The sequence below is a fragment of the Pseudopipra pipra genome, chromosome 3 (genome assembly GCF_036250125.1).
Source record: "Pseudopipra pipra isolate bDixPip1 chromosome 3, bDixPip1.hap1, whole genome shotgun sequence".
Lineage (NCBI taxonomy): Eukaryota > Metazoa > Chordata > Aves > Passeriformes > Pipridae > Pseudopipra > Pseudopipra pipra.
The window spans coordinates 38,799,119-38,815,912 of record NC_087551.1 but is presented as its reverse complement, the minus strand read 5'-3'; the positions used below and the strand labels follow the sequence as shown (position 1 = coordinate 38,815,912).

General features: G+C 40.2%; 1 long non-coding RNA gene across 1 annotated transcript in view; it reads left to right on the top strand.

Annotated features, from left to right (window-relative positions):
* Positions 1-16,371, top strand: part of LOC135411321 (uncharacterized) — a 107,648-nt gene extending 91,277 nt beyond the window's left edge. Inside the window, exon 4 of the long non-coding RNA XR_010429093.1 lies at positions 16,259-16,371. This is a non-coding gene — a long non-coding RNA (uncharacterized LOC135411321). The remainder of the gene's footprint in view (positions 1-16,258) is intronic.
* Positions 16,372-16,794: the final 423 nt, after the last annotated feature.

Here is a 16,794-nt window from a genome sequence, read left to right as displayed (position 1 = left end):
CACCTTGTTGGGGGCTGGGCAGCCATGGTGCAATGAGGGTGGCATGGTGGCATCATGACTGCAGATGCCACCATCATCATGGTGGCATCATGACGGGCTGATGGCTCTGGGCCTCTGCTTGGCAGGACTCCATCCCGTCTGCCCCTTCCATGGCCCCAGTGTGTGAGGGTGGTTGCCTAACTAGGCCTAGTGGAGAAGCACAGAGGGGCATGGGTGCCAGCATGCTCTGCAAAGAAAGCGTCGGGAGCAGCAGCTCTGTTTAATTAGCTTAAACAAACTCAAATTGGCTTTTTATGGGTGTTTGGCAACATTTGTGTTAGTTAAGGATGCATTACAAGGAAACTGGTCTCAGAGCAGAAATTTTATCAAACCCTAATACCCCATTACATCCTCCAGGATGAATTCTTTTTTCCCAATCCTGTGAGCCACAAATGATGTTAATTAAATGGAGACTTACCTCTTCTCTTGTTTTCAAGAAGTAGTATGAGGCGGAGAGAATTAGGAATTAAATGAAAGCTTTGCTTTTTTCTCTAATGACTTTTCCTCTTTTTTTTTTTTCCAATAACATTGTGTGATCACTATAACTGAAATCAATGGGAAAGGCTGAACTACTAAGTTTCTGCTGGAAGAATGTCTTCTTAGGCCACCATTCTTGGACTAATCAGCTCCCGAGGAGAGGAGAGGAGAGGGAGAGGGAGAGGAAGAGGGAGAGGAAAGAAAACTCTACCTACAGCCATGACACAGTTCAGGGAAATGACAATAGATACAAGAGCTGAGATTTTTCAAGCAGTTAATCCATGATCAAAAGTATTGTCAAGTTTTTTTACTTCCCTTAATTTTTTAAAGTGTCACGAGCATATGTGTATGTGCGTCTGTGTGTAAAATGCACAAAAACACACATTGAAGTTCATTATTTTGATCCATACATCTAATATATTTATACACATAATTATTCATATATATATATATATATATATACACACACACACATTAACAACATTCACCCCAGGCAATAAAAGTGAAGACAGAAAATCCCGTGTAACCAGCACATGGTAAAATATATAAAATAGGACATAACTATATTTGCTCTGCTCTGTTATTCATCATCCTAGTTTATTCTCATGGAGGATATGAATTATTCATTTTTAAGCACAATAGGAAAACATTAGTACTGTCTAATGGCCAAGTGGGATTTTCTAATGAAAGACTTGTGAATCATTCATTGTAATGAGGAATGCTTTTACAAGAACAGGTATTAAGTGTGTGAAGTAGTCATAACTTCTTTTTCAGACTATGACATCCTGGGTTATGAAAACAGCTGCATTTTGGTTCATGATAGAGAAAATGAGAAGAGGGTGACAGAATTTTCTTTTTCTAAAGTGAAAATGACTGTGTAAATTAGCTCCCAACTAGTAAACCATACTGGCTATGTTCCTAATAACACAGCAAAAAAAGGGTGGGTTGGCTAGCAGTTCCACCAGCTCCCCCAAGGAGGGAGCTGGCAGAAGAGCTTGTCAAGTCACTTTCAATCATTTAACAGCAGTTAAACAGACTAACTGGGAAGGTCCCAGTAGACTGAAAGTTAGCCAGTGTTACATCCGTCTACAAGAAGGGTCAGAAGGAGAATGCAGGGAACTAGAGACCTGTCAGTCTGACCTCAGTGCAGGGAAGGTCATGGAACAGATAATCTTCAGTGCCATCATGTGGCATGCGCAGAACAACTGGGAGATCAGGCCCAACCTTTATGAAAGGCAGGTCCTACTTGACTAATCTGATCTCCTTCTATGACATGGTGACCTGATAAGTAGGTGATGGAAAGGCAGTGGATATTGTCTGTCTAGAAACTGGTAAAACCTTTGGCACCGTTTCCCACAGCATTTTTCTGGAGAAACTGGCTTCTGCTATGTTAATATCTTTATCAGTGACCTGGAAAAGGGGATTGAGTGCACTCTCCCATCATTTTGCAGACAACACTAAGCTGAGCGGGCGTGTTGATCTGCTGGAGGGTAGGAAGGCTCTGCAGAGGGATCTGGGAAGGTTGAATTGATGGGCTAAGGCCAATTGTATGAGGTTCAGCGAGGCCAAGTACCGGGTCCTGCACTTGGGTCACAACAACCTCCTGCAGCACTACAGTCTTGGGGCAGAGTGACTGGAAAGTTGCCTTGCAGAAGAGGACCTGTGGGTGTTGGTCGACAGCCAACTCACCATGAGCCAGCAGGGTGCCCAGGTGGCCAAGAAGGCACCTGGCATATCAACAATAGTGTGGCCAGCAGGACCAGGGCAGTGAACATCCCCCTGTACTCAGCACTGGTGAGGCCACACCTGGAACCCTGTGTTAAGTTTTGGGACCCTCACTACAAGAATAACCTTGAGATGTTGGAGTATGTCCAGAGAGAGGCAATGGAGCTGGCAAAGAGTCTAGAGTACAATTTTCACTTCAATTTTATCTTCATTATATTACAAGTTAAGCAACTCACTGGGCATAGAAAAAATTTCTCTTCTGTGTAATCAAGTGGTAACTTTTCCAGTGTAATGAAGTGGTAACTTTTCCAGGTTGTCTGTGCAGACTGAGTTCTCCATGATGGCAAATAATTAGCATGGCATGACTAACTCATGTAATGAACACTAAATTATGGGATTTCTATAATTTAATTCCTATTTAGCTCAACAATACTTCAGAGGGTGTATTCAGCCAGTGCTGGCCGAGTTTAAGAATTGCCTGGTTTTAGTGGTCTTTTAAAAACAGTATGTCTTGTTTTGAGACAATTCAGAGAGGGTAGAGACTTTGGATGGAAGTCTCCTCCCTCCAGTTCAATACCCCTGGTTCTCTCCAATACAGAGAGAGAGAGAGAGAGAGAGAGAGACACCAAACATGCCTGGATGTAAGTGAAAAAATAACTCTTTATCAAGAAGAATACTGAACAATACTGATAAAACTGAATTGAGCTAATCAGAAAAATTCCCAAGCTCCTGCCCACTGGACCAAAATGAGATGGTGGTCAGCCTCCCCACACCCATTAAAACCTGGCAGGAATAGTTTGGAAGGTCAGTGCTGGAGTGAGGCTACAGTGCTGGCACAGGCAGTTGGAGCTGGACTGTGACTGGCAGGACCCACAAGACGCCTGCCAGATCCAGCAATGAGACCTGGTTGCTGCAACTCCAATGGTGGTTGTAGTCCTGATTCTCTGAGGAGGTGGTAGAGGCTTGGGTGGTAGTCCCCTGGAGTGAGGGAAGTAGACTCACAACTTGAAGTCCCAGTGTGGTCTTTTATTTGGCTCAGTGTAGGTGGGAACACCTTCTTCACTGGATAATTAATACCTGTTTGTGGGACATTTCAAGAGTCTTTGACACCTTCTAAGCAGAGGTGGATCCCTTTATGGCTATCAGCAGAGTTCAATATCTTCAGGCCATGTGAGTGAATTGTCCTGGTGTCTCTCCCAGGGGATTTATAACAGATGAGTCATTTGTGTAAGAACAAAGAAACAATACCCAGCCAGTAGCCTGAGTGTTGTCTGAGGTGGCATTCTTCTCCTGGGAGGGTACCACCCCTATCTTAAGTCTCTTTCCACAGTCTAAATTAGTGAACATATTTGGAGAAAAGAGAAAAGGTGGATACCAGAGTCTTTGCACTATAGAAATAAAAGCCATATCCATTAACGTTAGTGAAAGCATTAGGTCCAAGTCTCCATCTCTTCTCATCTTGCTCCTTTCAGTCTGCAGTTAACCTTCTCCAACAGATTCTCTCTAAGAACCTGTCTTGAGACTCTCACCTTCCTTGTGAGGTAGCAAGAAAACATGCAGGAAGATCAGGCATCACAAGCAGAAAGGTGTGGAGTTGCTGTGTGTTTGGCTAACTTATGAGGACAGCTGAAAGCAGCAGGGTGGGAGACAAAGGGGCTGAAAGCTAATGTTCACAAAAGCTCTGGGTGGCTTGCTGTATGTTTACTTCAAAAAAAGTCTATATTTGTTCTTTCTGAATGAAATCTCTGACACACTTGCTGAAAAGCCAAGGATTTGATTGGTTCAGGTGATTATTAGGGTTCCACAAAATTATTACATAGGAGACATAAAAGAATAACAAAAGTTACGTAGGTATTTCTAAGCCACAAACTGCTTGAATTCTCTGGAAAATTCTAAGCCCAGTGGGAAGACTTTGTGACATACATAACTGAATAAGTTAAGCCTGATCTTAAAAAAAAAAAATTATCTAAAATTATTTTGAAATAATTTTACTTGCCTTTATGCTCTCTCAGTTTTGGGGTTTTTTTCTCCAAATGGGACTTGTTCTAAATTGGAAGAAAGTTCTTAAAATCTCTTGTAAATATTTATATTTGATAAAAGCTATATATCACCATATATCCTCAGGCATCCATTAAGTTCAAAAGTCATTGAACCATTTGTTTCATCCAAGTCACAAAATTAAATCTGTCGCATAATGCCCTGTGGTAATTATACTTCTGATTATGAGACTTGATTCTTTCTGATTTTGCTGGCTGCGATTGCTATTCCGTTGTCACAGATCAAAGTATTTCTCAGTGGATTTTCAAGACATAAATTTAGTTCCATCATATGCTTGCTGGAAAGTTATCAGTCAGAATGTATCCAGAATGTTTTGATTGTCATTATACTGTCTGTATCTGCTTAAGTACCTTCAGAGGTATGTTTGTGAGAATGAGATGGATCCATAGGGAACTATGCTTATCACTTAATTTCCTTTTATCACTCTGAGAAAAAAGGAACATGTTACTTTTTAGTCATGTAAACATGTAAATGTGTCCTGTGTGCTTAAGTTCTTTGTGAAGTCAAAGTCCAAGACAGATAAATGTATGAAGACTAATACTGAAGACTAATGTAAATGTATGAAGACTAATACTAGCTACTGAATCATAACATGGAATATTGCAACCTACAATTTAAGCTCTTCTCCAAGACACTTGCAAATCTACCTTTCTGCACAGGTTCCTTGCCCATTTTCAAAAAAGGAAGATATCTGTGTCCATCCAGAACTTCCCCCTATTAATCTGAAACAATCCTAATGCACTGTATGTTACACAGTTAATGCTACTGTCTGGATGGGTCACCTTTGCCATCTGTGTGGGTGAAAAAGCATTATAGCAGTTATATGTCAGTCTGTAAAATTGCATTTAAATAAATGTTTTCTATTTTGAAAAGTAGTGTAAAATATGATATAATAAAATAGAAAGGAAAATTTTACACATTACTAAAAAAATCTTGTGTTAAAATGGCTTCAGGCTGATTTTTTGGTTAGGTCAATTTTAGTGTGTGCTTTGTGTTTTGGACAACGGTTCTCCACTCTATATAATACAAAAAAAGTTTTACTGTGACCAAGAATTATTTGGATGTACAAGTACAGAGTTTTAATTGGATTCAGAAATAAATGAGTTGTAGAACTTCCTTAGAACACCTCATGAAACCTCAGCTCGTGGACAGCCTTTACTGTGACTGATATGCTAAATAAGGATGAATTTTTAATTGTTTAATGACATTTTCTAATTAGCATGTTATACTGTTTACTCTTCCTTTAAATAAGGAACATTATTTGACTAAACTTGTAGTTCTAATAATGATTATACTCATTACATACAACAATGATCACATCCCTTTTTTTTGAAATCTCAGATTACAATAAAATTAGTATCATCCCCAAGTGGTTTAAAGCCATTTACTGAGGCATGGAATGTCCCCACAGTTTGGTGGAAATTTGTGATAAAGTGAGAAGTTCTAGCACAGGTATTAAAAAGATCATTTTTGCAATACAAGAAGACAAGTTTTCTGTTCCATTTGCTGAAAGGTTATTTTTTGTCCTGTTTTACCGATGATGACTAGTTCACCTGAATTTTCAAATACAACAACAACAAAAGAAAAACAAATGAAAAGCAGTTTTAAAAATACCATTACAGGAAAAATATTCTCTTCATGTAGCAGCTTCAAAATACTGACCAGTAATTGCTCTAGCTGTTTCAACACAACCCTTGTGCTGCTCTTCTGTCCAATAGAAGTGGATAATTCTACCTAGCATGCTTAAGCATATTAGTAAAATACGTGAATAGAAATATCATGGCTTTTTCCTTTTCTTTCTGCTTTTCTCATTAGAAAAATTGCAAACAAACAAACAAACAAACAAACTATAATAGAATAAAAAGGAAACAACAACAAAGAGCTGACAGATAGAAATGCAATGCTGAAAGCCTTTGAATTTAGCTTCCCTTGACAACCTATCTTGATGTTCATTGTAAAAAATGTAGCAGACCTGTAAAGAGAGGAAAACAACTCTCAAAACTAATTCCACAAGAATCAGAGTAAAGGCAGGCATGGAAGATTGAGTCAAGGTATTTGAAACGTTGAGTTTTTCTCAACTATAAGAAGTCTTGTTTCAAGACAACCAGCTGTTTTATGAATATGAGCAGTGCATATATAAGCAAATCACCATAGAAAGCTACATAGATTTTAATGATTCAGATTTTTCATATAATAGAAATTATCTTAGCAATATGAAGAAGCTAAAACTGGAAATTTCTCTCTCTACCATTTAAAAGGAATGTATGAATCCCTGTGAAAAATGTTTTAAAATATCACCTTCTTGAGTGTCTTTCTCAGTATTAAGGAGGGCTAAAATAATGTGTTTTCTGTATTAACTGGATCTGGTAAATGAAAAAAGGGAGTTTGAAGAAGGTTCTAAACCATGATAGTGATGCATTTTGTAGAAATATTTCAGAGGAGGTGAGAAGAGAGGAAAAACTATCTGGTTTTAAGACAGATTTTGATCAATACTGAGAAAAAAAATAAATGAAGTAGTTATTTAAAATAACAGGGGAATGACCTTTGCAGTCCAAAAGGCCCTTGTACTTAGTTTATTGGCAAGAAGAACTGCAGCATATATATACATTTTAAAATGTATTATTTGCTTCTTATGGGACCTTACCACAAGATTAGAGAAGCAGGAACACTCAAACACAGCCTCTATGTGGTGGGAAAGAGAAGAAGGAGAAAAGGTGAGACCTCAGAACCTCTGTAGACCTATTGTTTTGCCAAAACATGAGGGCAAACAGCCCTCCTCCACACCATAGAGCTGGAATGCTGTGCCTCACATCTGCTTTATGCCCTGACCCCTCTCATGTCAAGGATTTTGTGACTAAATGTCTGGGAGGGTTGCTCAAACTCCAAACATTTTGTAACAAATCATGAAGTATGGGCAGATGAATCAAAAAGTGATTTAGTTCTTACAATCTTTAGGCTATTTTCTTCAAAGTTACTGCACTGGATATTTTCAGCAATAAAAATTAATTTTTGATACATCAAAATTTCCATATAAAACTGCAGAGACATATTGTGGCATAAATTATTAAAATTTAGCCATGAAAGAATATTTTGATTATGTTTTTCATATCTCTTACATCAAATATAATATCTCTTGAAGGCTTTTCTGTTCCACAAGCTGTATATTTTAAACCTGGTGAATGCTACTGACATTAGCCATGTTCCTTGAAACTAATAAAGGAAAGAGTGCCTGTGAATCATAATTCTGAGCTGCAATAGTTTAATTTAATAAATGTGAATCATTTATTTTAGAAATATCAGATGTCATATTACATTTGTTTCATTGTATTAATTTCCATTAAACTTCGTTGACTTCAGATCATTTTAATGGTTCTTCCCCTCTGGGCAAACTGTCATTTCAATCACTTGGAGATAGACTTTTTTCAATTAATTTTAAGACAGTTTTAAAAATATGCTTTCAAAAGAAACGGTATGAAAGAGGGTGAGAGAGGAAAAAGTATTCAGATTAAAGCCTTGATTTTGACTAACAGGTATCATATCTACTACAGAATTCAAATCAGTTTGGCTTGTAGCCTGTATACTATTGCTACCAAGGGCTTGTATGCCTCCTCTGGTGAAAGAAAAGCCTAAATTATGGCAAAACCCTCACTTCTTGCATATATTTATTTTGCTGTATTATAGAGACACTGCTCACAGAGGAATGACAGCCAGACATGCTGTATGAGATATAGTTCCTTGAGAAGTCACACCCATAAATGCAAACATTAATAATTAATATTTTAAGAGTTGTTAATTAAAGATGCAGTTGATATTCTAAACATTTTTTTAATCCTGCTGAAGCCCTAGGACTTCCTTTCATCCTTCCAGACTCTGTTCTTCATTGATCACTTGCTTATCTGAGGTCCTGTAAAGATTTGCAAACAGTCAGCAACAGGTGTTCTAGGACATGTAACCAGTCCTCCATCTCTGTGTGTAACAGAATAACAGAAAGACAGGATTACATTACTTTTAAAGAATGCCATTCTCTGCTATTCTTGTTTCCCACAAAACAATATATATCAAAATGACTTTTTCCCACCACTTACAGGTGAACAAAATTTTAGCCTTCTCCTTTCCTGTGTAAAAACCTGCTTCTATTTTACTCATGAATACCTTTATACCAACTATGGGTAGTCCACAGCTGAAGTTTTAGATCATGACTACCATGCACTAATCTGATCTCCGCTCTGATCTCCAAATTCTGCCTCTGACACTCTTGAGCTACCCATACCTCCTGTCTTCCAGCTTTCTGACTGAACCACTACACTTCTCTCGAAGTCAAAAGAAATATTTCTACTCTAACTGAATAACTAGCTTTTTCTACTCTAACTGAATAACTAGCTTGCAGTCTGTCATTTTCAGCTGCTGCGCTTTTTCACCCTTCATCTCTCATAAACTGTGTAACTCTATCTGCAGTTAGAATGCATCTGTTTGTTCCCATAGGACCCATTGAATGCAGCTTTGTTCATTTCTCTCGGGGACATCCCATGGGATGATCCATGATCTACTGTTTGATCTCCAGAGTCTTCTCTAGGAAAAAAAGAAAAAAAAAAGAGACCTTGAGAATTGTCACATAATCTTGAATTACACTGCCTGTCTTTATCCCAGCTATGCTACTTTGGTCTGATCAGGAGCACCTTCCAGAACTGTTCAGACTTTGACAGCAGAAATGAATCAGAAGCTTTGCCAAGCATGTTTCCCAAGCAGAGCTTTCAGATAAAGAAACAAAACCTTCACAGAGTGGATGAGAAGGAAGTTATCACTCATCTCTCTTTTCAATAAGCTGAGTATTCCCAGCAGAGTACTACTTTTAACTTCCTTTTTCCCGTTCTCTCTCCTGTCAAAAGAAGAACCATTCTAAACCTCCACAGTGGTCTGGGAAAAGGAAGCTGCTGACTGCCTGCAGGAAAGGGACAAATTTGAGAATTCTCCAAAGGATAGAGACCACATGCATCCTGTAGTGTAAGCATGTTTGCTGCCGGGGTGAATAATCTCTGTATCAAGGTACACATGATTCATATGCTTCAATTTCCCCATCCTATAAATATCTTGTGACTATATACTTTCAAAAGGAAAATTAATGGAGTTGTGTACTTCAATGGTTTATCATTTTGCAATGCTACTGTGCTGCTGTCTCATATAGACCTGGTGTCACCAAAGAAAGAAAGAAGGTTTTATTTTTATTGATTTAATTTCTAAGCAGAAGGACAAGGAACATGAAAAGAACATGGTAGGCAGATGTTTAAGCCTGTCCAGACAAGAAAGCTTCCCCTATTTTTACCAGCAAAATATTTATGCAGACAGAATGGACACAGAAATGAAAATGTCCATATAGTACTTCAACATCCCTTCATTCACTTCTTCCCTGCAGCCACAAGAGGCATTGAAACAGAATATGTTGCTTTCTGTTAGTCCATATATTCTTGCTAAAAGTAATGGCAATTAAATTAAGTACTGGTATAAAAGGAATAACTAATACTAAGTCAGGAAAAATGTTGCTTAATGTTTATGAGGTATTTAACACTGGTTTCAGCAATACAATATTATTATTCCTGTGTAAAACTGACGCTAAATAATTTAATGCCCATTATATTGTCTGAAAATTGTCTTATCTAATAATGGCAAGTGAAAAATCCACCATTTAGTAATTCAGAGTATTCACACATGTTATATGCTTGATAGGTTTTAATTGGGGCTTAGAAATGGACCTTAGAGTAATAATATATTATTCTTCTGAATGGGAAATTGTTCCTTTCCCTCAGCCTTTTTAATTCCTTCCTTTTCCTTTTTTTTTTTTAAATTGATTTTTTATTCTCATGACACAAATGGTAAGTGACAGAAAATTTTCACATCTTTGAAAAAAAATTACTTCTAATAAGATTTAAATGGTTTAAGAAGTTCTGGTCTACACCTTTCTCCCATTCAGGCTTATCATTGTATTAACTTATTAAATCAGAACAAAAGACTTACCAGCTTGAATTAATGTCCCTCTGTGAGATGCTTGAGTTTCTTTTCTTTCCCTTTTCTACCATGGACAATAATTTCAGTGAATCCATTGCATATCACAATAGCAGGGCATTTTCTGCCTTTAAAGAATGTAATTGCCTTCCTAATGAAGTAGTGTGTATTGCAATATATTCAGTTACAGCAGTATAGTTTATCCAAATGAGGAAAAGAAGAAAGATATACTGATTTTTCTACATACTTTTTTTATTAAAGCTTTATATAAAGAGAAACCTAGGTCATTAATAGCCAAATCCTGTAAAGGTCATCAGTACTAAAATAGTTTCCTGAGTGAAATTCAGACCGTAGTGTTCGATACCTGAGTTCCAATGCTGCCTTGGATGGGATCCACAACAGTGTGAGGAAAGCATCCCAACTACCAGTCCATGCAGTCTCTTTGGGACTGTTCTGGTCCAACAGTTTTGTTCAACTTTTACAAAAGACCAGATAGTTTTTTTCTCTGAGCCTAGTCTGTAGCCTGGCTTAGACAGAATCCCAGAATCACAGAATATACTGAATTAGAAGGGACTCATAAGGACAGGACCATCCCAAGAATAACAGCATGTGCCTGAGAGTATTGTCTTCAACTCTGTCAGGTTTGGTGTTGAGACCACTTCCCTGGGGAGCCTATTCCAGTGCCCAACCATCCTCTAGGTGAAGAACCTAATATCCAACCTAAACCTCTCCTGACACAACTTCAGGCCATTTCCTCGGGTCCTGTTACTGGTCACCACAGAGAAGAGATCAGTGTCTACTCCTCTGTAGTGGGTTGACCCTGGCTGGATAACAGGTATGCACTAAAGCCACTCTCTCCCTCCCCTCTGCAACTGGACAGAGGAGAGAAAAAAAAAGAGCAAAGAATTCATGGGTTGACATAAGAGCTGGGAGAGGTCACTTACTGATCACCATCATGGGCAAAACAGACTCAAAGTGGGTATATTAATTAAATTTATTACTAACAGGATCAGAGTAAAAGAGTGAGAAATAAAATAATCTTAAAAACACCTTTCCTCTACCCCTCCTTCCTTCCAAGTTCTACCTCCTCTCCCTCAGCAGTGCAGGGAGACATGGAATAGGGGTTATAGTCAGTTATTGTTTTTGCTGCCACTCAGCGAGAGGAGTCCTTCACTTGCTTCCCATGGGATCCCTCCCATGGGAGACAGTCCTTCACGAACCTCTCTGGCATGAGTCCATCCCACGGACAACAGTTCTTCATGAAACTACTGTCCCATCCATCACTTCTCCATGGGGTGCAGTCCTTCATGAATGAACTCTGACAGTTTGGGTCCCCCACAGGGGCCACAAGCCCTACCTGGGAAAAACTTGTTCCAGTGTAGGCTCCTCTCTCCATGGGCTGCAGCTCCCCAGCAGGACCCTGCTCCAGCATGGGTCTTCCAGGGGGTCACAGCCTCCTTTGGATATCCACCTACTCTCACGTGGGCTTCTCCACAGGCTACAGGTGGGTCTCTGCACTCCTGTGCTCCTTCATAGGCTGCAGGGGGACGGCCTGCTCTACCATGCTCTTCATCACGGGCTGCAGGGGCCTCAGCTCCAGCACCAGGAGTACCTTCTTCTTTTTCTCTGGGAGTGAATGTAGTCACCAAAGATGAAGAAAAGGTTGAGGTACTTAACACCTTCTTTGCCTCCGTTTTCAACAGCGAGACAGGTTGTCCTCAGGACAACTGACCTCCAGAGCTGGTAGACAGAGACAGGAAGCCGAATAACCCCCCTGTATAGAGGAGGAAACAGTTAGCAACCTGCTGAGCCACTTGGATCTTCACAAATCTATGGGACCAGAAGGGATCCATCCTTGGGTGATGAGGGAGCTGGTGAAAGAGCTCGCCAAGCCACTCTCCATCATCTACCAACAGTCCTGGCTCATTGGGGAGGTCTCAGATGGTTGGAAGTTGGCAAATGTCACTCTGATCCGCAAAAAGGGCTACAAGGAGGACCCAGGAAACTACAGGCCTGTCAGCCTGACCTCGGTGCCTGGTAAGTTTATGGAGCAGATCATCTCAAGTGCAATCACACAACACCTACAGGATGGACAAGGGATCAGACCCAGCCAGCATGGGGTTTAGGAGGGACAGGTCCTGTCTGACCAACCTGATCTCCTTTTATGATCAGGTGACCCACCTGATGGATGAGGAGAAGGCTGTGGATGTGGTCTATCTGACCTCAGCAAAACCTTTGACACCGTCTCCCACAGCATACTCCTGAAAAAGCTGACAGCCCATGGCTTGGGCAGGGGCACTCTGTGCTGGATTAGGAACTGACTGGAGGGCCAGACCCAGAGAGTGGTGGTGGATGGCGCTACATCCAGTTGGTGTCTGGTCACTAGTGGTGTCCCCCAGGGATCAGTGCTGGACCCAGTCCTGTTAAATATCTTTATTGATGATCTGGATGAGGGATTGAGTGTACCATTCACAAATTGGCAAATGACATCAAGGTGGGGGGGAGTGTTGATCTGCTGGAAGGAAGAAGGGCTCTTCAGAGGCACCTGGACAAGCTGGAGACATGGTCTGATTCCAATGGGATGAGGTTCAACAAGGCCAAGCGCCGAGTCCTCCACTTTGGCCACAACAACCCCATGCAGCGCTACAGGCTGGGGACAGAGTGGCTGGAGAGCAGCCAGGCAGAAAGGGACCTGGGGGTTTGGATTGACAGGAAGCTGAAAATGAGCCAGCAGTGTGCCCAGGTGGCCAAGAAGGCCAATGGCATCCTGACCTGTATCAGGAACAGTGTGGCCAACAGGTCCAGGGAAGTGATTCTTCCCCTGTACTCAGCACTGGTGAGGCCACACCTGGAGTGCTGTGTCCAGTTCTGGGCCCCTCAGTTCAGGAAGGACATTGAGATGCTGGAGCGGGTCCAGAGAAGAGCAACAAGGCTGGTGAAGGGACTCAAGCACAAGTCCTGTGAGGAGAGGCTGAGGGAGCTGGGGTTGTTCAGCCTGGAGAAGAGGGGGCTCAGGGGAGACCTCACCACTCTCTACAACTCCCTGAAAGGAGGTTGTAGCCAGGTGGGGGTTGGTCTCTTCTCCCAGGCAACCAGCAGTAGGAAAAGAGGGCATGGTCTTAAGCTCTACCAGGGGAGGTTTATGTTGGATATTAGGAAGAAATTTTTTACAAAGAGAGTAATCAGACATTGGAATGGGCTGTCCAGGCAGGCAGGTGGTGGACTCACCATCCTTGAAGGTTTCTAAGATGAGACTGGATGTGGCACTTAGCACCATGGTCTAGTAATCACGACAGTGTTGGATGATCAAGGGTTGGACTTGATGATCTCGGAGGTCTTTTCCAACCCGACGCATTCTATTCTATGATTCTGTTAATCCCACCTTCATTCCTCACTGTTTTGTAATGTGACTGTGTGACTGCCTCTCTGTGCTGGTTGTCCTTACAGGCCCAGGACTTTGTTTCTGTTCCCGCTTTGGATGAGTAGTCAACTGCTCCTGACAATTTTGCTTTCAAATTCAAGGTGTATGGTCAATGTATGCTCATTCAAGTGACTTCAAAATTCTCTTTACATAAACATTGTGCATATAAAATTCAGCTATGGGACCACAAGAAACAAACACAATAGATTAATGAGAAGGATTGGAATAAATTTATCTTTAAATGAATATTCATAGTTACTTATTTTTCAATATTTTACTGGTAACTCAAGACAAAGAAAACAGGATGAGTAGGAAATAGACTGAAAAGGGAAGAACTTTAAAAATATTATAGATCCAAAGAAAAAATTCAACAGCATTAAATGTCGTGTAGTGTATGATAGACCTTTTACTGGAAAACCAATACTTTGAGGCACTCGTTTGGACAGAAAATAAAATATGGCCATAATGACAACACTGTTGGACACTTCCAGCATATCTTGGTTTTCTGTGAGTTTGACTCTGCAGTTGTGTGGTTGCATTTCATATGGTTGCACACAGGTAAATATAATCTTGACAACAACATCAGCAAATCCTTAATACATCTTAAAAACAGTTTAAAGGGAGTGTTAGTGTTTGTATTGAGATAACAACAGCTGCTCAGTTGCAAAATATAAGTGTGAGCTGCAGAAAGGATATTCCTCACAAGGCATCCAGGTTCAAGCAAGAGCAGGAGCATTCAGACCTATTAAACTGTAGTAAAGTGTTAAGTTTTATTAGACTTTGTACAGTACAGGGCTGGCAGACACTTGTTAGTTTCAGATGCCTACTAAAATTCTCTGCTCTAAAGAGATTTAAATGTTTTAACTCAAAAATAAGCCTGGAAGTAATATGCTTTATTAGAGCAACTAATACAGCTAAAGGCACACAAGACTTTTTCAGGTCTTAAAGAGAAGAAACACACTTCAAACAATGCACATGAAGCAAAATTGCTCTGACTCTAAATTTATTTATGTTAATTCATTTTTGCGGTGCCTAAATGTACATTTGGCAAGTTGAGAAGTGGCAGGTGAACACTGGCAAGACTGATCAGAAAAGTTGTGTGCGTGCACTTGTCAGGGAGACAGGGATATCCACAGCAAAGCGGTCCATAAGGACCCATGGAAACACCTCCAGTAGCTGAGCCTGTGACCATGGTTTCATGACAAGGCAAGCTTGTGAAATGGGTCCTGCTCTGCCTTTCACCGCTGCTGGGGCTTGCTTGACACTGCACTGAGGCAGTTCAGAGCTAAAACTAGTAGAAAGCTAGATGCTGGGCTTATTTCATTCTCATGTAAAGATTTTGCTGTTGAGATCTAAATTCATGAAGAACTTTTGACTTTAAAAAATATTCATAAATCTCTGTATTTCCTTTGGTGAGACGCATAGACAATAGAAGATTCTTATTCATAGCAATAGTGTAAGAAAAGGAGCCTGCTTCACCAAGAAGGAGTAATTTAAAAACAAAAAGAAAGACATTCAGAAAAGGGTGCTATGGAAACAAAATCTGCACTTTCTTCCAAACCAGCTACAGTTTCTTACAAAAATTCACTACAATTCTCAACTTGTAAGAGAAGCAGAAATAAAGCTGAAGAGCTCTAGTCATCTCCAGTTTTAAAAATACTTTATAAATCTCATATTTTTCCTCAGTTTATAGGTAGTATACAAGAGATGGAAAAAAATGAAGTACTTGAGATTACACATTGCGTTAACATTGAAATGACATGTAATATTCTTTAGACCCCAGTGTATGTGCCACTGATGTATAAGCCAGCAAAATTAATGCCTTAAATTAAATGAGGTCCTTTTGTGACTAAGAATTAATCAAACTGTCTGTGTAAATACATATATGTGCACAGAGTCTTGGGCTCTTGTAAACTACCTATATTTAAAGAAAAAAATTACCCTTTACCTTTCTTAAAATTTTCTCTCTTTGAACTGAGTTTTTGACATACACATGTTGCATTTTATACTGTAATATTATATATACTGTTTCACTGACTAGACTAAAACTCTGCTTATTATAAATTAGTCCATTACAATTTGGGTTTGCCCAGAAGCAGAAGCCTCACATCTGGTGTATGTTCCCTAGAATACTTTAAGTTACCATATATTTGGCGCAGAGGGGAGGAAAGGGAAGGGGAGGAGAGGGGAGGGGAGGCGAGGCCAGGTGAGGAGAGGAGAGTTAATCTGTTATTCATAACTCTCCCATGATATTGAAACGAAACCTTAATCCCTCTGGTATTTTGCTGCCCACTTCATACAAGTTCTGTGATTATGAGCTTTTATTACCCTTTTGTTTCCACATCATGAAAATCATAGCACACTTGTTGAAGCTGATTCACACTCATAAAAAGATAAACCTTTTGTGAGGCTACTGACTTTAAGAATAAAGTGGATGGAGTAAATGTCCTCTTACCTACCCAGCTGTTATTCAAACAATTTATCAGATGTGCTTTCCTAATGCTATCGCAGAAGCTAAGTCATCCTATTCTTTCTCTGCAGTTCTCCAAACCAGGGTGGAAAGCAAAGCCAAGCAGCAGCTAAGTGGAAAGGAGTCTGCCCTGGGGGAGCAGAGCATTACCCTCAGGCAGCAATGGTTGCCTGATGGAGAGACACCAGGGAAGATTCCTGTTCTGCACGGTTTCACAGCCTTGCATCAGAAAGGGAAATCTATCTCTGCTAGAAGGTCATGGCTCTTTCCTGAATGATAGTGCTAGCAAAATTCATACTCAACAGCAAGTTATCTGACTTCTATGTGCTCTCATTTCCCTCTCTGCAAATGGGCTGGATTACTTTGGCTGTTACCAGTGACACCTCTGACACTGAGTACTCCCATTGAATCTTAAAAAAAGAGATGCCATCTTTTTAATGACATTGAAAGTTTCTCGAGGCCTTCCAGCAGTCTCCATATATCTGCCAAGAGGCTGATTCCTCAAGCAGACCCCTCTACTCTGCTTCCCACAAAGGCAGGGATGCCAAATTTTTCTCGTCACTGTCTAAAGTAGTTTTTAACACCTGCCTTTGTTGTTTTCACATGA